Source organism: Phalacrocorax carbo, chromosome 24 (assembly GCF_963921805.1).
Source record: "Phalacrocorax carbo chromosome 24, bPhaCar2.1, whole genome shotgun sequence".
Classification (NCBI taxonomy): Eukaryota; Metazoa; Chordata; class Aves; order Suliformes; family Phalacrocoracidae; genus Phalacrocorax; species Phalacrocorax carbo.
Window position 1 is genome coordinate 3,108,344 of NC_087536.1, and position 22,283 is coordinate 3,130,626.

The following is a 22,283-nucleotide window of genomic DNA, read 5'->3' on the forward strand; positions in this document are numbered from 1 at the left end:
CTGCCTTCTTTCACAAGAGCTGCTTCAGGAAAACACCCTTTGCAGTGCGTGCTCCAGCTTCCCCTCCAGACAGCCCACGTGAGGGTTGCGATGGCTCCTCGCCGTTGTTTCCCTATCGTTGAAAGGAGCCCTTGGTCCCCTTGGGGAATGCACTGGAGCTGTGTCTGGAGCCCTCCCTGGGACACAGAGCCGTGGTCCCACCAGCTGTACACCATGGCTTGCGTGACCACGCTGCAAAACTCCCTTGCAGACAGGCTCAAAATCCCAGGTAGTATTAAAACCATAAAAAAAAAAAAATAATAAAAAAGTCCTTTTCTTCTCCCAACACATCAAGAAACTCAATAAGAGAGTTCGCCACATCCATCAGGGCTCTTTGATGGTCACCCGGGGCTGACAGCCCTGCTCGGATGAAGGTGCAAACTCAACGGGCTCTGTTGGAAGCACACTTTGGCTGCCCCGGCTGCCCTTCGCCGGCTGCCTGGCCCGGCTGTCATTTAAAACCACTGAAAAGAATCGGGAGCACAAAATGCTGCCCCGAGCATCACAAAAGCGGCCTGACGTCAGGGCGCGGGGAGGCGAAAGGCTCCAGGCCAAGAAAAGGGAAGCTGTGTTTGAAAAATGACAATTTCTGTCTAGGAAAGGCAAGGCCATGAAAGGAGCCCTTCTTCGGGGCTCTCCAGGAGCCCGGGCGCAGAACAAGAAAAGCCTTTGAACAGCCGGGTAAACTCCTCGGCAGGCTGCCAGCCAGCGCCTGCGAGGAGCCCAGCGGAAAAATCTATCTGCAGGCTGGCTCGGGAAGCCGGGGAGACATCCCCGCACGGCTGGCCGTCCCGGGGGGTGAGCTCCTTTGCCGGGGAGGCCGGCTCCCGGCGAAACGCTCCGGCTTTTCTGGCGTGCCAGCCCGCTCGCAGGTGCGTGCCGGCAGGCCGCCCGCGCTGGGAGCGGGTGCTGCCCACGATGGGGACGGCGGCGAGGGCAAGGCGGGTACGGCCTGGCCGGCACGGCATGGCCGCTTGATCCGGGGCTGAGGGCAGGCGTGCCGGGCGCCGACGGGAGGCGAGCAGGCAGCTCTACAGAGAGGGCTGGAGAAAAAATTTAAAAAAGGAGGAAAAATCCCTACTTGACCGTACACTCCTATGGCCAGGGATTTTTGAAGGTTTGCCCTGCACCCGACAGGCACCTGTCGCATCACTAATGCACCCAGAAGCAACAAGCTCCTATTAAAAATAGAGTTCATTCTGAGTAAGACACCGAAGATGTGCTTAGATATGATATGTTTAGGCAATGCACAGCACATCCCAGCTCGTAAAGCCCGAACGCTCTTAAAATGCGGCTTCTGCCCCCTTGGGCTCTCCTGGCACATGGGTCTTTCGCATGCTGCCAACACGGGGAGGACACCGAAATGCCGGGGCGGTGAGCCCAGGGATGGGGAATAGCACAGCGCATCCAACACCTTCCTTTGCTGCCTAGGGGCAACCCGGGCTGCTCTGCACAAAGATCACCTTCCATCAAACCCAGCTTTCACAATTCTCCTTTTTCTCTCACATTTGTTCCTCAAAACACCATGAAATACCAAACGCCAGGAATTAAAAGATAAAAGAAGACCTGGCAGGCTGCCCAGCTACCTCCAGTCAGGGCTGCTCACCAGAAAGCAGAAACAAAATCGCTCCCTCGGCTGCGGTGGGTGGCAAAAGGCAAAACGCCACATCCCGGTGCCTTAAAACCGCTGTTTGACTGAAAAGGGAACGAAACGCCACCGAAGCGAGGCCTCGACATGACCGAGGGCGACCGGCTCGCTTGGGCTGCGCTGAACTCGCTGGCCTCACCCTGCAAAGCCCGGGGACGTCCCTGGGTAGCAGCGCAGGCCTGGGCGCGGTTTAGCGGGGAGGAAGAGGTTTTATGGGGTGTAGGAGGTTTTACAGGGTGTACGCGGCCTTTGCGTGGGCAGCCATCCCGAGGGGCAGCTCGCAGGGCTTGCTGCGCTGCTGGCAGCCAACACCTACTGCGGAAACGCCAGGCCAGGAGCTGTGCCAGCCCTCGCCCATCTGCAGGGGTGATGCAGGGAGCAGGGCACCCCGAGCAGGGGCTCGCCCGGAGCTGGGCAGCCCCAGGTGGGAGGATGGTGCCATCTCCTGGCATCACCAGGCTTCTCCCACCCCAAAGTCATGCATCAACGCAGCAGGGACCAAGGATGCTCGTCTCTGCAAAGGGCCAGAACCGATCGCCTTCTGTACAGGCTGGGAAACCGAGGCACGGAGCAGTGGCACAGGCAGCTCATAGCACCTGGAGCCAGGGGGCTGCAGCGTGTCCCTGGCTGCGACCTGGGGACCCTCCTGCCACCTCTGCCTCGGTGCCCAACCGAGACACCCATCCCCTGCATTTCACCCCACCTGCCTCCCTGCAAAGCTGCTCCGGCTCCTCGCAGGGCCCCGTTGAACATGAACTCCCAGCGAGCGGCATTTGGGCAGGTTTTGGCAGGCACAAGGGGAGAGAGGAGCAGCACAAGGCTGTGCAGGGATCGGGCTCCGAGGGGCCGCTTCTGCCTCTCAGTTAAATCCAGAAATAAGCTTTTCTACATCTCTGAAGCGGACAGAAAAGTGGCACCAGGAACGAGACCATCTCCCCACATACATTCCTTTTTACGTCCACCTGAGGGAATAAATCCTCCTTTTCATTAAGCGCAACCTCACCGAGGTATGTAACAGGGATTCGTGGTTCAAGAGCTGAACTGCACAAAAAACTATGGAAGATCAAGCTTTTTAGTTGAGGCTGAAACAAAACAGGCAGCTTTTGGTTTTTCAGAGAAGGGAAAAACCCACACAGAGCTACAGGTCGGCCTGGAAAGGCTACGCTGGCATTGAATGTCACGCTCAGGTTCTGTCCTCCGTTCAACTTCCCCGGTTTTGCTTCAGGGCTGTTTCCAAGTGAAAAATCTGCTTTCAAACAATCAAAGTGCTCTGCTCCTAAATCTCTGCCTGAAACACTGGAACATTTCCAAAATGCATTATTTTAATTGTCAGATTGGAATGTTTTGACATTTGCAAGTATTCCCTCCTCTTTGGCCAAGCTGGTTTGTTGAATTAAATCCAGCTTCACTAAAAGTTTTGGTCCCATTTTCGAGGAATGTACATTGTGTGGAAAGGGAATAATTACAGTACAGAGCCAAACGATTAATCTCTGCCCTGATTTAAAACAACATGAGAATCTGCCCCCTTAGCACTCTCGTGATACCTATAAATTGCCAGGGATGTAAGAGGGCTCAGAGGTAGGGTAGACCCTGGGGAGCAATTGTAAGGAATTGTTTTCATGCATGAATAATGCAATACCTTTTTTTTTTGCTTTGCTTCTCAAACTTGCTTTAAAGTTCAGGGGAGCTGGCAAGAATCCACAAGACTGTAGTATTTCCTATTTAGATCAGACTGAAAAAATTGCCTGCGTAGCACAGCTACCGTTAAGCCATTTCTTCCTCTGGATTAGTTACGGGAGCAGCCGTGGGCAGCGCAGCAAGGACCGACCCGTTGGGGGACCCACCTCTGCTGTGTCGGCCGCGTGCAGTGGGACGACCAAGAATTCCCTCTCCCGTCACAACAAGCCCTGCTGGCATTCTTTAAATGCCACGTTTGTGGTCTGCTGCAAATAACTGCTATGTTGTTCTGTGCAATGGACTTGCAGATGCTATACGTTGACTTTTTGGGGGAGAATGGGTCAAACTGTCACAGTTCCTTAGCAGAGATGCAGGGCAAGAAGGGGAAAAACTCCTGAATTCACTTGCAGGTACATCGTGGGCAGGAATAGAAAATAGCCCCTTTAGCCGGCACAGATTCTCCCTGGGCTATTCCATTATATTTTTAAAAGGATTAGCTTTCACCCCTACACAAGTTTCCTGATAAGCAGCCTCAGCTTTTCTTGTTTAATTGCTTTCTGCCGTTCTTACAAATCATCCCCCAGACCCAGGGTACAGTTCGTATAATTAAATAATCAATCACCAATAAGCCCAAAAGATTCAGACATGATAAACTTTCGATTTGTTTTTAACCAGTTCTAATACACAGTGGCATATCTGCACGATGCTCAGCCCAGTTCGGAAGGAGTTATCCACGCTTTATTCGCACGTGCAGCTTTCCTGCTTCTCAGTTAGCTCTCCTCTGCCACCAGTCCTCCTTCCTCGTGCTCCACGGCCTGCTCTGCCACAGCAGAGAGACGTTTCCACACCCCTCCGACACTCACGCACTGGTGGCTTTGGCATTTCTAATGAAAAGATAAAGCACAAAGAAATTCGGTGAGCTCCAGCCGGGGGGAATGGGGACAAAAGCAGCTTGGATTAACGTGCATGGAGCTCTTTGCAGGAGCTCAGACCCCCCCCCGCCCCGAGCGCTCGCCCTGCGTCTGACAGCCCTCTTACGAAATACTGCACGGGGTGCCCAAGAAACAACATTTACTCTGAAGTGCAGTTAGCTGCAGATGTCTCCAGCCGCGGGAAAGGGCAAAGTCCGTTGCCAACAACTGCCTCCACTGCCCCAAGCGCGGGCCACGACAGCGCACAGACCCTCCCCTGCAAGGCTCAGCAGCGCCTCGAGCAGCAATGCAGGGCAATAAATCACCTTACTCGTCCCCGAGGGCATATCCCGATTCGGCACAGCAAGCATAAATCAAGCCGCGGCCAAGGAACGCCGTTACGGTGACGCAAAGCAGCAAGAAGGCAAAAGCTGTTTGCAGAGCCGGTCCTGTTCCACCGAGCCACAGCGAAGTCAGGTGCAGGAGAACAAAGATTCGCTCCAGGACAGCCACCCCTTGTCACCCCAGCGTAACTGCAAAGGGGTCTGGCCTAACCCGAGCAGCGCTGATCCATGGCCCATGAGGCCCGGCTGATGACCAGCACGTCACTTCTGACAGCCGGTGAGGAAATGTTTGTGCTCGGGCTGGTTATAGCAGTAATAATCACGGGGAGCGATAAGCCTGAAAAATGAGTCAGGTGATTAAATGAAGCCCAGACCTCAGACGGATACGCGCAGGTCGGGATGCTGAAGGAAAAGGGGAGGGGATTAGCATGGCTATTAAAGTCTGTAGAGCGCTCCCTCCATTTTCCAATAGCTAAGTGAGGAAATCCAACCATGCTTTGCACAAAGATTTTTAAGCATCTACACACCCCACAGTGACATTGTCCAGGAGAGTTTCCCCACCTATTCTGCACCTCTGGCACCGATGCTGGCAGCCAGGTGGGGTGGGCAGCCCCGGCACAGAGCTGCAGGAGTCGGCTCCTGAGCAAGGAATGCGCCAAGCAGAACACGGGATATCTGCACTTGCAGGAGGGGAAATGCTCGCACAACCCTTGCAAATATTAGGAAGGGCTATTTTATAGCACCAGAGAGGCTTAACCCGGAGCCTTCATCCCTCAAAGGGATTCAGAGCTTCTGTTCCAGTATATCTAAACAATGAAATAATTTTCCCTTTATTAGATCTGTACGTATGACCAGGTTGTAAACAAACACCAGCACCGTCACTGCTGGCAAAGAATAATCTGCAGCCAAAGTAAAAGCAAAACCAACGCAGCAGGAGAAACATTTGATTATCCTCCCTTCTTACCACGTCCGAATTAAATTCTTGCTATATCAACTAAAGAAAAGCTACAGCTGTACTCAGAAGCTTGGGAAAACAAAGCTTGTAGAGAGAGAAAAAAAAACCCTAGTGCTACTTACAGAGCGATGGCCCGAACAGCAACGCGACACAGCACGGAGACCTCTCTGCAAACACCAAGGCTGGCAGGAAAGGGGGACAAAAGGACAACTCGGGTGGTTTCACTTCCACTTTCTAAGAGCAGTTTAGGAACACGGAGCACACACAAGACAGCCACCCCCCAAACCTGAATGCCACCCCCTGGGTCCACTAATACAGCTGATCTGCCCTGAGCCCCTGCTCCACCCTCCCCTCCCACAGCCCAGGAGCTCTATTAAAGCTCAGGCTCAGGCCCGTTGCCCTGGTCTGCAGGGTGCTGCGAGTGAGCCTGGCTCAGGAATCCACGTCCCTCTGTACGCTGCGCTTGCCGCAGCGACCTTGCGGCTGTCCTGTCCCGCTGCGCGCACACGCTGGGGAGCGTTTCCCTGCGGCGCTGGGGTCACCCCGGCTCCCCATCCAGCTCGCCTGGGGAGCTCCCTGCACCCGCAGGCAGGACAGCAGAGCAGGCAAGGAGCTGGGGCAGCACGGGGGGCCGGGCTCAAGGGGACGGGGCCTGCTCAGTGATCCTTCCTACAGCTTGGTAGGATGAGCGGCATGAGGAGGCTCCCTTACCAAGCCAGGTGGGTCATTTAGGCCATGAATTATGGCAGGGTAAGCCCACAATGTCATCGCGCAGCCTATATGAAACCTCTGCTGCTTCCCCGCTTTATTCTGCCAGTGCAGAAGAGGTACGAGTCTGGGCGTTGTGTCTTGAGGTTCCCTGGGACACAACAAGGGAAACTTAGATGACTTTGGTGCTTTGGGGCTCTGGCTGTTAAATCTCGCTGCTCCAGAAGGTAGGCTTTTAAAATGATTTGTTAAGGAATCAAGTAATCCTGTGCAGATGATTTTAAAGAGGGTGTCAGGGCAGAAACTCTTCGAGAGGCAAAAGTCCTGCCGGGTCTCTGCTCTAGCAGCACGATGCTGTGGCATTACTCACGTTTCCATGAGCTGCAGGGGGCTGTTCCCTTTCCCTGGAAATGCTTGGCAGTAGCAGGGAATGCCATTAGATGTCACTGTGCTCTCAGCTGCGGGACAGGCAGGCTCTGCTGGGGAGGATTTAAGGTTTGCTCTGGGAGGCAGAGAGCAAAACCCAGCACCTTCCTTCAGTGCGGCTTCTAGGAGGGTCTCGGAGCTACTTTAGCCCAGCTGCGTAGTCCTGAGAAGGATGGCAAATGCAGACTTGGACCATTCAGACCCTGGTCTTGGCAAGTGCTGCCTTGTTTAATGAGCAGAGCTTCCCAGGCAGCTGGAAGGCAAGAAATAAGGTATTTGCAGGGAGAAAGGACATCTCTAAGTGGGTTACAACACAAAGAACAAAAAGGGGCTGAATTTAGAGCATGTGGTGAAACAAGATAGGAGCGGCCAGCATTAAACACCAAAGATCCATGACTGCAATGAGTGTTGCAACATCGAGACACCGAATTTCTAATGCTGCCATCTTGCAGAAATAAAAATTGGCTGCTCTTCAGCTGCCTCGTTTTGCAGCCAACTTAATGCTACGGGCCATAATCCTGCAGGATGCTGAGCGCTTTCTCAAAGGCACTGGAAGCTTTAAGGCCAAGACTGTTATAGGACCTAGGTTTGGTCATCCCTAAGCACTTGCAAAGGCCATAGACTTGTCGTAAACCCAGTGACCTTCTGGCATAGCACTGTCGCTGTGAGCTCCTTCTCACCACACACCGACGTCAGAACGGAAGCGCCAGCCAGAATCTCCACTTCTTCACTTGACTCCAGGAGCTGGTGCTTGAAAAGGAGAGCTGGACATGGAGTACCCCTGGGAAGACCCAATCCTGAAAGTGTTAATTGGTTTGTCAATAGGTTTGAATGCTGCGCTGCCGCTGCTGCTGCAGTTTTTACCGCCTTGGGGTTTTTTAAGCCTAGAGAATGATAACATTCCCGTAACAGAGAAGTCCTCACTGCTCACAATTGAAAAGGCAAAGCCTTATTTTTGCCTTTTTTGTTAGGAATCCAGAAAAGCAAACCATTGCAAGAGTCGCTTTGGCTGCTGCAGAGTTGGAACAAAATACAACGGTGCGTTTTGCTGCTCCTTGCTGCTTCCTGGGTTAAAGGCTCCGTGTATGCGGGGACTTTGGTGACAGTGGTGTGGAAGCTGGTAATGGAAGGAGTTGTCTTTACATGCAGAGCAGTTTTGAACCCTACTGTCTCCTGAAGGGATACATTTGTGCTCTTCCTTCCACCCACCGCTTAGTATTATCACATTTCACATGAGTGTGAAGTAGCTGAACAAACAGAGCTAGGGAGCTTTGAAAAATGCTACAAGCACCACCTACACCTTGCTGCAAATGTCAACAGGAATCAAGAAGTTCATTTCCTATGCAAGCAAAGTCTTCAAAGCAAGCCCCCCTCCTGTTTTAAACCAAAGGGAAACGCTGCTGCTGACTGCATCAGGCTCTGGAAAGACACAGCTGGGATAAACAAAGGGATGCAAATTTTGCCTAGGCAGCCAGCCCTCTTTCATTAGGTGGCTTGAAACCCTGGGTTTCTGACAACCCTCCCTTCTGAATGTCTGCATTTACTTTAAGTTGAGATGGCTTCACGTGAATGCTGGCCCTCTTCGGGAACTCCTTCCTGCGTTATGTTCAGGCAGGGGTGGCAAACTCTAGGTTTTGGCTTCTGCTGGAGGCAAGCGAACGCCTGTTTACAGTGCCAGGGTTTGCATTTAGTATTTGAGCTAGCTTAGGGATCAGCAGCAGAAAAACCGGGAGAAATGGAGCCTTTTAACGCCCTTGATTTCTTTCCTTGCATCCATTTTCTTGCTGTCACAATGACGCAACGATTGCAAAGGCCGTCACCACATAGTTGTCTTCCTGTTGCTTTTTGGAAGGGGAGTGATTTTTGAAAAGCATCGTCGTAGATCACCTTGACCAAGGGTCTCGCTGTGATTCTCCAGTAAGCCAGCGCCGCTCAGACACAACCTAGGAGGCGCGACGGCCTTTCAGTTGTTTCGGCTTGGGCAATTGCAACAGCGCTGGGAACGCACTTTGCTAATCCAACCCTGCTTCCAGAAGCTGCGGGATGCTTCCGAGCCTGCAGCATCCCCTCGGCCCCCCGGGATGGGACTGCGGCCCTTCTGCTCCCCTCTGATGTGTCCTCTTCCCTTTGATGTGGCTGAGCGAGCCCTGATAGGGACTAGCAGCCTCTGGCAGTCGTGCTGGGAAAATTAAACTTCCCAGATCTTGAGAACACACAGCACAGAAAAATGTGTGAAAAATTGAAATGACAAGGTTATTCAGGTTGTTTCTTTAAAGGCAGCTTCAGCCTGGATAGGTGGTAGAGGAGAGTAGCTGAGATTCCTCTTCTACTGAGGGGGATTTATACAATGTCTTCCTCTTAAATCCCAAAGCACTTTTCAATTTAAGGACCAAATCTGAAGTTCCACGGGCATTCCCCCTCTAGCTGCTTTTTACCTTGGTTTTTTTTTTACTTCTGCCTCTTAAGTCCTTGCAAAGACTTGGCTCTTGTAAAGCCATCGCTGTCACCTTAGTGGGGAAGGTGGTGGTTCACGGACCTTTTCTGCTTATTCCACCGACATGCAGGTCCCAACGCAAGGGCTGGCAGAGCCAGAGCATCCTCCAGGCTCCCGCAGGCAAACGCAGCTCCTTCCTGGCTGAGCCTCTGAACTTTGCCAGGGATAAAACTTAGTGCTGAGGCTTTTCAGCTCCATAATGGCAAAAGCATGAAGTCAAAGAATATGCGACTCATTTTAAAGAAATCTTATTCCATTTGATGAGGGAAAAAGTGAAAATTGCGATGGGCCCCTGCTGCCTGCACTGTGTGGGAGGACCTGGACCTCAGCGTGGCAACGGGAAAGGGCTTAATCCTACAGCTATAAGGCACAGCTGACCTGTTTCAATGTAGTTGGTATCAGTACATCTGTCCCTGGAGCTCCAGAGAATTAATCATTCAAAGTATTTTATATGCAGACGACTTCCTTTGTTGAAGTGGAGATTTGTGGGAGAAATCCAATTGTAAAGAAGCTTTTCAGGATTTTATCAGAACGAGCTTGGAAAGCAACTGCATTTTATTTGATCAACTTTTAATTTTTTGTAGCTGTTATTTGGCAAAAGGGGTTGATTTTTAATGAAAATTGGAGGAGTCGTTTTGACAGAGGCAAAGCAGATGCAGATAAAAGTTTCCCAACTCGGCTCCACGTGGATTTTTGTCACTGGGATGATCCTAACGCGACCAGCCAAAACCTGTCAGGAAAGGGACTAGTACCTTGTACCCTTTTCCTCATCTGTTCTCTTCACTGGGCCTCCCACACATGGTGTTCGTCCTTGATTTTGCAGGATGTGGGGAACTACAGCGAGCGCTCTAAAAAAGGAGGGTTGAAGGCATGGAAAAAGGGTCCAGGGAGCTGACCAGGGCAGGCAGGAGAAGGGGAGAGGGGCCCATCGATGTGGAGGGGACTCATCATGAATCCCCCCAGTGATGCTCCCTGGGATGAGGTTATTAAATCGTTTCCACACCAGGTGTTGGTGCTGCAAAACCGATCTACCCTTTGCGTGGCCGACGTGCTCTTTCTGCGCACTGGTGCAGCTTCTCCGCCGGGAACGTAGCCTGTGGATCAGGAGCCTGTCTAAACATTTAAACTGTTTAGGTAAATACCAGCTGGTACTCTGTCCTGTGAGCAAATAAAAGCCTCTATTTTGAATTAGTGTTGCAAGGAAGAACAACATTTAAATAGTTATATTGTCTTCTCCTGGAAAATAAATAACTTAAATACAAGTGGTGCGGTGAACTCCTGGGGAAAATGCTCTAGCTGAACTGCTGTAGTCACCAGGAGAGCCGCGTTCCCTCAGCTGCGCTGTGGGGACGAGGGATGGGAGGACAATTAGGATTACGGCAGCGGTGAAAGGAGGCACAGAAAAATGTTTTGCTCAGGTTACCCAGCAGCGGAGGCAGGGACAGAACCGCAGTGCAGGCCGGCAGCTGCCGCTGTCCCTGCCGGCTTGGGGCAGGGGCTTTGAGAGCCCCCAGCCCAAACCTCCGAGACGCTCCTGCCTGCTCGAGGGGACCCACCTCCCCCAGCCCCTGCTGCGGGATGAGCCTCTCCCGGGTTCGGGTCTGCACCCGCCACGGCCGGGCTGGAGAGCCCTGGCTGCAGCAGGTGAAGGACACAGCTGGCCTTGCCCTTTCTCCCCATGGCTGTTGCAAACTCTCCTTTTTCTAAGTATTTAATAAGCACTAGAGGGCTGCAGAGAACTGCTTTTGCAACTGCAGACGCTGACATTAATGCAGGCTCCGGCCCTCAGCTGCCGCTTGCTTAAAGGAAAACAGACAAAAAGGATGTGGAGATGGGATGGTTTGGTTTTCCTTACCGGGAAAGGGGAGACTAGGGTGTTGAGATGCATGCCGTTGCAAAGCAGCACTGATAGCGGCTCACGCCTGGGAGGGAAACAAAAGGTGCTAGTATATCACAAAATAGTTTGGGTTTGTCCCCAGTCCAACCCCTCTCCTCAAAGCCGGATCACTCAGAGCAGCTTGCTCAGGGCTGTGTCCTGCTGGGTTTTGAGTATCGCCCAAGGACAGAGATGCCATGACCTCTCTGGGCAACCCCTTCCAGTGGCTGACAGCTCCTGTGTTTTTTAAAAAAAAAAAACAACGTAAAAGAAAAGCTTTTTCTTGTGTTTAAATGGAATCCTCATATTTCAGTCTGTACCCACTGCCCCTTGTCCTGTCAGTGAATGCTCCTGAGACGAGCCCAGCTCCATCCTCTGGCTGTGGCGACAGCAGTGCTTTGATTACAAGGCGACTATGCTAAAGTATGTATTTAATTAAAAGAGAAAACCTAGAAAAACTTAAGGTATCAAGTTAAAATAGGGAGACTGGCCTAGAAAGGGCCTTGTGAGACTGTCAGACCGACCCTCGCTACCCCAGACACTTCTTTGCTCTGATGGCTTTTTCTGATTTCCAGCCTTCTTTTATTCAGGGCGCGTTTATGCCCGTTTGTGGTGGTGCCAGCACTGTCAGGGTCAGCAGCTTTCCCCCCGCCGGGGTGCCCAGGGCCCTTGGTGCCTACAAAAAACAGTTGCCTGGTTTCCCAGTGCTCATTCTGCTGAGCTGCACCCACCCAGCTCCCCCCTCTCAGTGCAGCCACTCTTTCTCCGATCACCGGAGGAGAACCATTTCTTGTGTTATCCTCTGATCTGAGCGCGGGCTTTTCCCTTTTCAGTCCTTTCCAGCTGCTGAGCACGTACACAGCAAAACCAGCTTGCATACACAGCTATTACAGTTTTATCACCTTTTCCCATATTCAGGTTTCTAAGGCCACTCCTCCAGGCTTATGGTTTCTCCTGAGTTTCATTTTTATCATCAGAAAAACATTATCTGGATCCTCATTACTGGTTTTTTGTGCCTAAAGTGATCAATAAAAGTATAAAACCAAGCAGAGCTGGTCTTTGAAGGGCTCCCAAGAACGTCCCTTCAGCATCACTTACTGCAAGCTGCTCCCCTCAAACCCACGCAACCCAGCGCTCCTCGAACAGCACCGCCCGGGAGACTCGACCTCGTTCTCCTTCCCGATGGGTATTTATGGGACTAGGATCAAGTGCACCAGGTAGACCACAAAGGCTGACTTCCCCTGGTAGGGAAGGAGCCTGTTTCATCCGTGGTGAACCCCTTAAAAACTCCAGGCTTGCCCGCCTGGAGAGGCAGGAGCAGCGCCCGGTTTCCTTCTGCTTTCAAACAAGACGAATGTGAATCACAACTTTCTTTCTCTGTTGTTTTGCAACCACCCCTACTCCCAAATACTTGAAAATCTGGCCTTGAAAGCTTTGGAAAAAAACCCTACATGTATATAAATATTTTTTCTTATTTTAAAATGTAATTAGACAGACACAGCGGGACAGAATTTACAGTATAATTATGCAAACATAAGTCACCGAGGCCAGCATCTGCTCTTCAGTCAAGACAGGCAACGTCTCAGCCTGCAATAACCCTATTAACAGAGGCTGATGAATAATACAAGTTTCCTATATTTGCTTTAGGGTGCAATTCACCCATCTGCAGAGGGTCAGCACACGAGCTATGTTCTAGTGAAGCCTTATTTAATACCTATAAATAAGGCATAAGTGATGCATGGCCTTGTGCTGTTCCTTTACGTGGGGGTGAAGTACAGCCTTATGAAATCTTTGTCTCAGCACGTCCCTTCTCCTTGTCATCCTATTCAATACCAAGTGGATAATAATCTATTGCATTTATCTCTCTCTCCTGTCACAGTATTTTCAGCAAGGCAGTTCATACTTGGGTGTTGGCAACCAACTTTGTGCACTAAAAAAACTCCACGTAAATCTACATCCATCATTCTGACCTTAAATATTACAGCATTATAATCAATATTTGATAAATGTATTTTTACAGAGAAACATCCAAGTCCCCCAATACCCATTTCCCTGCTTTCTTCCTGTATCAACTAGCAAAAAAATTCAGAGACAGAAAATATAAGGAAGTTTTCTGCCTGTTGACTTTGATTTCCAGTTTTGATTGTTTCTCCTCTTCCTCTTTAGTTCATTTATCCACTGAGGGAATGGCAAAGGAAAAAGTATGAAAAGAAGGGGAAAAAGCCTGGGTCACAGGGCAAAGATTGCAACTGAAAGCAAAGAAAAAAGGGCAGTTTTAACAGCCAGACCTTGCAGGTTGTCTTATTTTTCCGCTCTTACGATAAGAAGTCAGAATACCTCTATACAGACAAATTGCTCCTTCCATCAGAAAACAACCTCCTGCCAAAACAGTTACCAGGATTCAGACTCGTAATGATCCAACACCCGCAAGGGAGGATGGGCCGAGGGCCGTGCAGGTTTCGCAGGGACTCCTGCTCTGCAAAGGGGCCAAATGTAAGACGCCCGCTCCTCCAGGCCCTTTCCTTCCACAGGGTCTTGTCTTGGCAAAAATCATTTTAAACGTATTTTCTTTCCTCCAATTTGCCACCAGATGGCACGTCCACTCCAGGCGAGTGGGGAAGGGAAGCGGTGGGTCAGGGGAGGACAGCCTGGCCCGAGACGGGGCCGAGACCCCCCCGGCAGTGCCCCAGCCAAGGGGTCGATGCTGGAGGTAAGTTTCTGCTGCTGGAGCAGAAAGAGGCTTCAAGGTAGGTTTTCTGTTCATAACGAGTGACCGTGTGTCTCTCCAGAATATAGTCCCTTTGATTAAAACGATAATAGAATGGAGGCTTTTATTCAGGTCGATAGTTTGGCCACCAGGCACCAATGATGCTGTGTTTTCCCTCTACCCCTGTGTGACAGCGTTATTGCCCCCTGCCGAGATGGGGGAGCTTGGGGTGGCTCTGACCGGCCGAAATTCAGAGCAAATCTGAGCCAGACCCAGGAGAAATAACTCAGCCCTAAGCCTGTCCTGTTTTCTGGTTTAAATTCCATTTCGCCTGATGCTGTGCGGTTTCTCTGGGAGGGAAGCTGCCGTGAATGAGACCTGGGCACAAGGGGGGGGGCGAGGACAGCGTGAAGGCTCTGCCGCTGCCCGTGAGTCGCGAAGGGACGCAGAAAGGGGACGGCGCAGGGAGAAGCGGGGCTGGCGCGTTCCTGTTGCTGTTCGCCGCTCGACGGCAAGAAAAGGTCAAGATACCCAGCAATTAGCATCCTATCACGGTCTGGCTTTTGCCTACTGGAAACGCTCCCTTTCAGCATCTTTATTTTGTGCCTGTCACAGGCTAAATGCAACCTCTAGCATTTCTGAGATGTTTAATTACTTTTCTTAGTACCATTTGTGTTGACGACGTTTTTTTTCCTCTGGGTAAGAGAGCAGGAGAGCACCTCACACCAAGAGCAAATCACTCTTTGATTGGCAGCGCTCCCCAGAACGGCTTCTGCTCCCCCCCCTTCCTGGTGCCAAAAATGCTAATGGTGTCCCAAAACAAGGCGAGGCTCCTTCAAAAACATCTTTTTTTATTTCTCAGTCGCAGGCCACGTACTGACAGAGGGAGCTGTTCTGACACTCATTGCTCCTGGTGTTTATGGCTGGAGCCCGAGGTGGTTTTGCTGTTCCTCCTGCGTCGAGGAGGACTCAGCCCTGGCCATCCTTGAGAGATGTTTGTCGAAGGGTCCCATGAAACGGCTTCGGCACCTTCTCCAAGGAAGGTTTCCCTAAAGCAGTAACGCAACTCCCCTATCTGCAAATCACACAAAGACTGTCATTGCTTCGGCGGCCACGGAGCACATCTGAGCCCGGCCTCGCAAGACGCCGAGGTATTTCAAGCTGCGGTCCGTCCTTCTGCGGCGATCTGTCCTCCCGCTGCCGTCTCGCCGCCTTCTCCTTCCGACACAGCTCTGCCCATTCCCTCCACGCTCCCCAGTCTGCCGACGGCTTTCCCAACACGTGGTGACCCCGAGCGGGATAGCGACACACACCCCCCCCACGTCATACGTACAACATGCTGCTTAACACCCTTCTGCGTGTGCTGGGCCGCGCTGTTTCGGTGGTGCACAGGCATCACGGGGTTGGCTTGTCCTGCGGGCTGCGCTGTTACCCCCAGTCCCTTTCTGCGCTAACACTGCAGAGCCAGATATTCCCCCATTTAGTATTTCACCCACCTGTCTTTATCCTCTCAGCTCCAGCCCATCTTTCCACTGAACAGGATCTTTTTGAATTGTCCGTCTGTCCTCCAAAGGGCTGTAATGCTTTCCCTCCTCCCAGCGGGAACATCTGCCAAGGGACGGGCTCCCCCGTCGCACCTCCGTAGGAGATGCAAACACAAATCAGCCTCGTTGCTCGGGGCAGTGGTCTGCTCCCAGCCCCTCCGGGGGACCCTGGCCCTTTTTCCATGTCACCTGGGGTGCAACGTGTGTCACCCGGTGGGAGGGGAGCTGCTGTGGGATGGGAGACGCTCTGCCTGACCTGCCCCGGGTCCGGCGAGAGTGGACAGGACCCCGGCAGGGACGCGCCTGTCCCCTGCCGACACCGGCGCTGAAACCTCTTAAACACAATTTGCTTAAGTCGTTTCTCCCCCCCCGACCTGCAAGCCTGATTTTTATGTACTGTGGTAAATGTTATGCCTTGAAAAGACCCACACATGAATAAAAAATAAGGCTGTCATTCTGCCGTGCTCCTTTTAAAAAGAAATTGCTTAAAGCAGCAAGAAAGATGTCTAATCTTGGGACTCTGGGAGCCGGTGTTTGCGAACGTCTGTGCGGGTGGGGGAGGCGGGGGTCACTGCAGTTTATGCTCATGAATAATGAATCTGACATTGTAGCTATGCAAACGTAACCTAACAAGCTCCAAACTAAATACAAATCTTGTTTGTTACGTCAATTATTCACCAGTCTCCATCCCCAGCAATCGCTTGGATTTTCAGGATGGAACTGATTTATTGGAAGAGGTGGAAGTGGGCGATGAGCAGGGAATATCGGGTGCCCTTATGAATCTTGGAGCTTTGAGCCATTTGTGCATCCTATAAATATGAGACAGGATTCATGGGCTGAATCCACACAGGGATGTGGTCCTAGTCAAGATTTTCTGGCCTTCTATAGGAATGACTGAGAAATAATCAGCACTAGGAAACTTCCCCTGTCATCAGGCTATTCTAGAGCAAACTATTTCAGGCTTGACCTTCTCTTAACCATCTGGCGACAGCCAGAAGTGAGACATAGGATTGTCAGGTCTCGTGACAGTTGCTTAACCCCTTTTCATCCTTCGGCTTGCTCACCTCATGCAAAGCACCGGCGCTTTCAGCGTCCCCAGGCTGGCGTGTGGCTTTGTCTTTTGTGCAGCACAACGATGGAGGGGTAAAGTGCTGCCGGCCTGACACGGCCCCGTGAAGGTATTTGGTATTACAACGCAACGCCGGATGGCTTCCAACTGTTTTACAAACCTGTATCAACCAGGTGCAGCTCAAAGGCGGTGAAAAATGACAATGCCCCATTCAAGAGGGGGAGTGACGGGGGTGCTGCATCGCCCCTTGTCCATCACCAGCTCTTTCTCCTTGCCTTCAACAAACTCACAAATGCACTGCCCATAGGAATATCAAGCCAAAAGCTGCAGACATCATTTCTCTGCCGAGGTAACCTTTATAGCTCCGATGAACAATATTTTACACAGCTGTTGCTTGAACAGAAGTCACTGTATTGTGTTTTATCCCTCTGTCTCTTGTTAGGAAGAAGCTAGAGTAAATTCTCCTTGGACAGCTTGGTGAAATCCTGACCCGCGTGCTGATCATTGCTGTGTTTTCTCAACTCAGAGCATGGGCAAGGATGTGTGGCAGGTTATTGATGAGTCCGGATCAGCTTTCACCTTTTATTTTTTTTTTTTCTTTCTTTTTTTGGCACCTGTATATGCCTGGCTTCGGTCCTTTCCGTTTTAAGCGGTAACACAACCTGACAACAAGGCTTTCGCATCTAAACAACCGGGTCTAGGTCAATCTGCCTGCTGTTTTTCTGCAGAGACAAACCATGCCAGCTGGGTGTGTTTGCCACGATTAGCAGCTTTGACTAAGCGCAATACGGCAGAGAGCGGGAGCAGGTCTGTATGCTGGGTCCCATTGGAGCCGGACAAAGCCCCCGGTGCTGTAGCCCCACTTCTCTCCCCCGTTTGCTCCAAGGTGCCCCATCACAGACCACGAGCTCCCCGGAGCAGTCCTCAGCGTTTCACCTGTGGTGGGCACAACCTTAAATAAATAATTTTTAAAAGGAGCGTGTGGATGGGAAACTCCCAAGTAATTGAATTTTGTGTCATTTTTCTGCCATCCCCATTGTGCTGCTGAGAGATGTTGGCAGGTGCCCTACGGGAGACGGGAACAAATCGGACTGTGTCCCGGTGCCAGATAGCTCTCATGATGAATAGCCGGTCTTCTGATGAAGCACAACCAGCTTCCTACTCTTCACCTGATAGAAATTATGCCAAGCAATTACTAAAATTGAGTGTGAAATTGCACTGGTGACAGACTGCCTGGCACTGGCACCGAAGAGAGGAGCCGGATCGGTGCCGGTGCTGGTACCCGTGCCGGCCAGCAGCTCCCCTGCCCGCTCCTCCCAGGGCTGTTACACCGGGCAGCGAGGTGGGAGCTTGTCTCGCAGCTTCTTCCCGCTCAGCTGTTGGTCATTTCCGTATAAGACACAGGAGGAAAATTTACTCCTTCCATGTTTTGTTGTCGATTCCCATCCTGGGGGCCCTGAGAAAGCCTGTCTGGCGGGGAGCATCCACGCTGAGCTTGTGACTGCCCCGGCTCCTCTGCCCCTGCCAGCACAGGGCTGTAAGGGATCCCTTGTGGTGGAATACAATAATTTGTGTCCTGCAAGGCTGCTCTGATTGAAGCTCAGTTATTAGTTCAGTGGGAAAATTAAGAGTGGGAGCAAGAGTTCCCAAAAAGTGGGCATAAAGGGCAGTTGCTTGTCATTGTCCTTACCCTCTGGTAAATGAAGAGGAGACTGGAAAAAAAAAAGAATGAAGAAAAAAAAAACAGAACGGCCGATATTAGGAAGATTGAAGCTACCAGAGCAGCGGTGCAGGAGGCGGGGTACACGCGGGAGGTGTTTAAGGGTGGTTTGCAAAGCCCTCGCCTCCCAGCAAAGAGAGATTTGCTGTTGGACCGTCTCACCTTGACTCACAGGGACTCGACGGCCTCGACCCACCTGCCTGCGCTGAAACGGTGCCCGGTTTCCGAGGCCGGCTGGGAGCCACCGTGCTCTGCACGGCACGGTATGGTCTGAGCAAGCAGTGGGCATCGACCACATCATCTTAACCTCATTGAGGGGCCGAGAGTTATAAACGAGAAGCAACGTAGTTAATGCAGGCATTGAGAACGTTACGGAAGGGGTAGCTCTAAGTAAACCTTTCATGTAATTAACAGTACAGTTCTGCAAATTAGTGGAAATTACATATTGAAATGCTTGGACGACAGCCATGCCAGAGGGAAAGCGCCGACTTCCGTCTGATCTGAGATCGGCTGCTCGTGGCCTGCCAAATACTCGAACAGAAAACCACCTGGAAACCCAACACATTTCTGGCACAACCTAAGAAGTGAGCAGTAGGCCACCGTGACAAAATCGTCATTGCTGAATTCATATGTCAGAATAACAGGAATAAATGGATACCGAAACCCCAGAAACCAGAGACTCGTTATGAAATAATTACATCGCTTAAAACCTTTCTGTCCTTTCCCCTTTGCCTTAAGCCTGGCTCCTTAATCATGGGAAACACCATTCACGGAAAGACATAGAAGGAGTGAGTCACACCCCAAATATTTAGACATTTACGCCTTTATCGTGTGCAGAAACAAAAACAAGAAGAGAAAAAGCAGGCGCCCGGTTAGCATGCCTTCTGCTTGCTTTCACATCAAGGGCTGATGTATTCTTGCGTCCTTCACAACCACCATGAGACTGGCTGGTTTGAAGGCCGCACGCAGACGGGGCCCTCTGCAAAAGAAGGTGCCGAGGGCTTCTGCTGCACGCCAGGCATGGCGGCGCTGAGGTTTGCACGCAGGCAGAAGCAGGACCCCTCCAAAAATCCCCCCAGACCCAGCAGAATGGGGTCGCGCATGCTCGCCCGCTGGGTTTGTCCGTACAATCGGAAGAGGCATCCACATGCGTGCTACAATAGCATCCATCAACCTCTAAATCAAGCACAAAGGCTCCCTTACCATCACGCAGTATATACAATTTTGCCATTCCTGCCCTCCTCATTTCCACCGCGGATCCCAGAGGAGCACTGGAAACAAGAAAAGATGGGATGAGAAAAGCTCATAATTGCACATCGTTTCCCTCGGTGCCGGCACAACGGTGTTTACTTTGATGAGGAACTTGGCGTATCCAGCGAACATGCAACAGCCTTGCACAGAGATATTTAAAATAACGAGGAAAGATGCTGCTTTTAAACAAAACAATGCCTTGCTTTAAATGACAGCAGCAGCTACGATACCCGCGGCCTTACAAAGAATGCTGTCTACACGTGGGACTCTGGCAGCAACTCTCCTCCCGCCCTCCCTCCACCTTTTATTTTCCTTTATATTTTCTCTTTTTTTTTCCTTCTCCCCCTGCCAAGTATTTGAAAGTCAAGGGAACAAACTGCCCCAGCCCGCTGTTTTTTTCAGAGAAAAAATACAAAAGGGATCTTTCCACAGAATCCCAGACTGGTGGGGGCTGGAAGGGCCCTCTGGCGATCACCCGTCCCACCCCCTGCTGGAGCAGGCACCCCCAGAGCAGGGGCACAGGGCCGCGTCCAGGCGGGGGGTGAATGTCTCCAGGGAAGGGACCCCACAGCCTCTCTGGGCAGCCTGTGCCCCTGCTCTGGCACCCGCACAGGGAAGGGGTTTGTCCTCATGTTCAGGGGGAACTTCCCGTGTTCCAGCTTGTGCCCGTGGCCCCTTGGCCTGGCGTTGGGCACCGCTGAAAAGAGCCCGGCCCCATCCCCCTGACACCCGCCCTTCAGATATTTATAGATATTGATGTTCTTTCTTAAACTGGGGGGCCCAGAACTGGATGCAGCCCCCCCAGATGTGGCCTCACTGGGGCAGAGCAGAGGGGGAGGAGAACCTCCCTCGCCCTGCTGGCCACGCTCCTTTCCATGCCCCTCACGACACCGCTGGCCCCCTTGGCCCCAAGGGCCCGGTGCTGGCTCAGGGTCACCTCGCTGCCCCCCAGCACCCCCAGGGCCTTCCCAGCAGAGCCGCTCTCCAGCAGGTCCCCCCCAGCCTGTGCTGGTGCGGGGGGTTGTTCCTCCCCAGGGGCAGGACCTTGCGCTTGCTCTTGCTGAATTTCCTCTAAGGGAAATCTGAAAATAGTTACAAGCACCCAAACCCCCACGCAGGGAAAGCAAGGTGCTAGCGAACGGCACAGCATGCTAATGAGGAGGTGGTATGAGTGGGTGCAAAGGAGGGAGACGTGTCTAATGTCTCGGTGTTGGACACCGGGTTCTGGCTAGCTCTCTGTAAAGTAAGATTGCCAAAACCTGGGAATCTTAGAATCATTAAGGTTGGAAAAGACCTCTAGGATCATCAAGTCCAACCGTCAACGCAAGGCTAAGATCTCTCCTAAACCATGCCCTGAAGTGCCACATCTACAAGTTTTTTTGAACACCCCCAGGGATAATCTTGATGGATTTATCTCTGGCTGATCGCAAATGACAAATCAGGGCTTTTTATTCCTTATTATTGAAGGAAAATGGCCTTTGCCGGGCCCCGGGGTGGTCTGTGCGGGGTGCCGGTAGAGCCGCTTTCCATGGCTGCAACTCCTCGGAGCACGGGCAGTAATTTCTCGGCGCTTCCCCCCTGCACGTGCTGACAGGATGAAGGTTCTCGGGGGCTCTGGGTGCTTGTCTGTCAGGCAAACTGCAGCTACTTTCATATTTTTATTCATTAAGGGAGTGAACAGCGGAAACAGCCAAATGTCTCCCATGGTATCAGTGCACTCTTTTTAAGGTGATATGGGCCCGATCTCGTCAAAATTAATGGCTTATGGTTATTCATGCTATTATTCTTAATGGGGCCAAGCATATACTGTACCCAGCAAGAAATAGTGCTTGACTTGTCAAAGATTTATAACACATCATGACCTGGCTGGGCTAACTGTAAAGTATAAAAACTTCATTGCTAATAACGAAGCTGTGCTCTGAATAAAAAGGAATGAGGAGGGAAAGGCACAGCAGGCTCCCGTCCACCCATCCCAGCATCTTCTCAAGCTGGTGACTGCCTGGTCAGAGGGTGCTTACGGGCACCTCCGTCCATCAGCGGCTAAAAGATGCTAGGAGATGGGCCGGCTGCTCTGACTTGACGGCAAGAGCCATCATTTCGCTCTGCATTTGTAAAGCAAGTGTTATCCTAGTGCCTTATGATGCTGATCCAGCTTTCACACTGGTGCAAACCTCTTCACAAAGCCATCGACGTAGGATCAGACCCTGAAAAAAAAAACCCCACCTCTGGAAAACCACCTACAACACGGAAGAGAACCAGAGCCCAAGGTTGTAACTGGGGGTGTGTGTGTCTTTCCACAATGGGGCTCCACAGCAGAGGCAAAGACATCATGTGAAGATGACTGAGTTTGAAAGATCACAGCAGATTCCCTCCATCAAAGATCATATCCGAAAAACTGCAAATGTTGCGGCAGCACAACAGGGGAAGAGTGAAATTCAACAGAGCGCGGGAAGCCCAGCGTAATTAAAGCTCGGATGCTGAAAACACTTGCACAGCCTAAATGATCATGGCAAGACTCAGTGAAACTACTAGGACTTCAGAGGACGCAGACTGAAAATTGCCTTAATTAAATAAAAAGAAAGCAAAGGCACGGAGATTTATAAGCATTGTAAAGCTCCTGAATACTAATTCCTAACTGCAGAAAAAATATCCTTCCATATGTTTATTAAAAACATAAGCCTCTGCCCATTAGGCTGTGGAGAAAATGATTTTTTTTTTTTTTAATTTTTCCACTAGAAAGAAATGTTTTTCTGATTGCAAGTAAATATTTCCGTAACAGAAGGAAACCTTCCAGGAAACAGTCTCCTGTAGAAAAGGGTTTGGGTCTCTTCTCTGCTCCAATTGCATAATTTCTTGTTTTTAATCAATGCATTAATTATTATTAGCCTTGCAAACACAATATCCCTAATTGGCT

General features: G+C 51.2%; 1 long non-coding RNA gene across 2 annotated transcripts; it reads right to left on the reverse strand.

The window, feature by feature from the left end:
* Positions 1-3,895: 3,895 nt before the first annotated feature.
* LOC135317000 (uncharacterized) lies at positions 3,896-5,875 on the reverse strand. Of its 2 annotated transcripts, XR_010376158.1 has the most exons (3): positions 5,697-5,868; positions 4,602-4,956; positions 3,896-4,248 (listed from the first exon to the last, which is right to left on the reverse strand). It is a non-coding gene; the product is annotated as an uncharacterized LOC135317000 (long non-coding RNA). The 2 variants fall into 2 exon arrangements; XR_010376159.1 differs by lacking the exon at positions 4,602-4,956 and having other exon boundaries at positions 5,697-5,875.
* Positions 5,876-22,283: the final 16,408 nt, after the last annotated feature.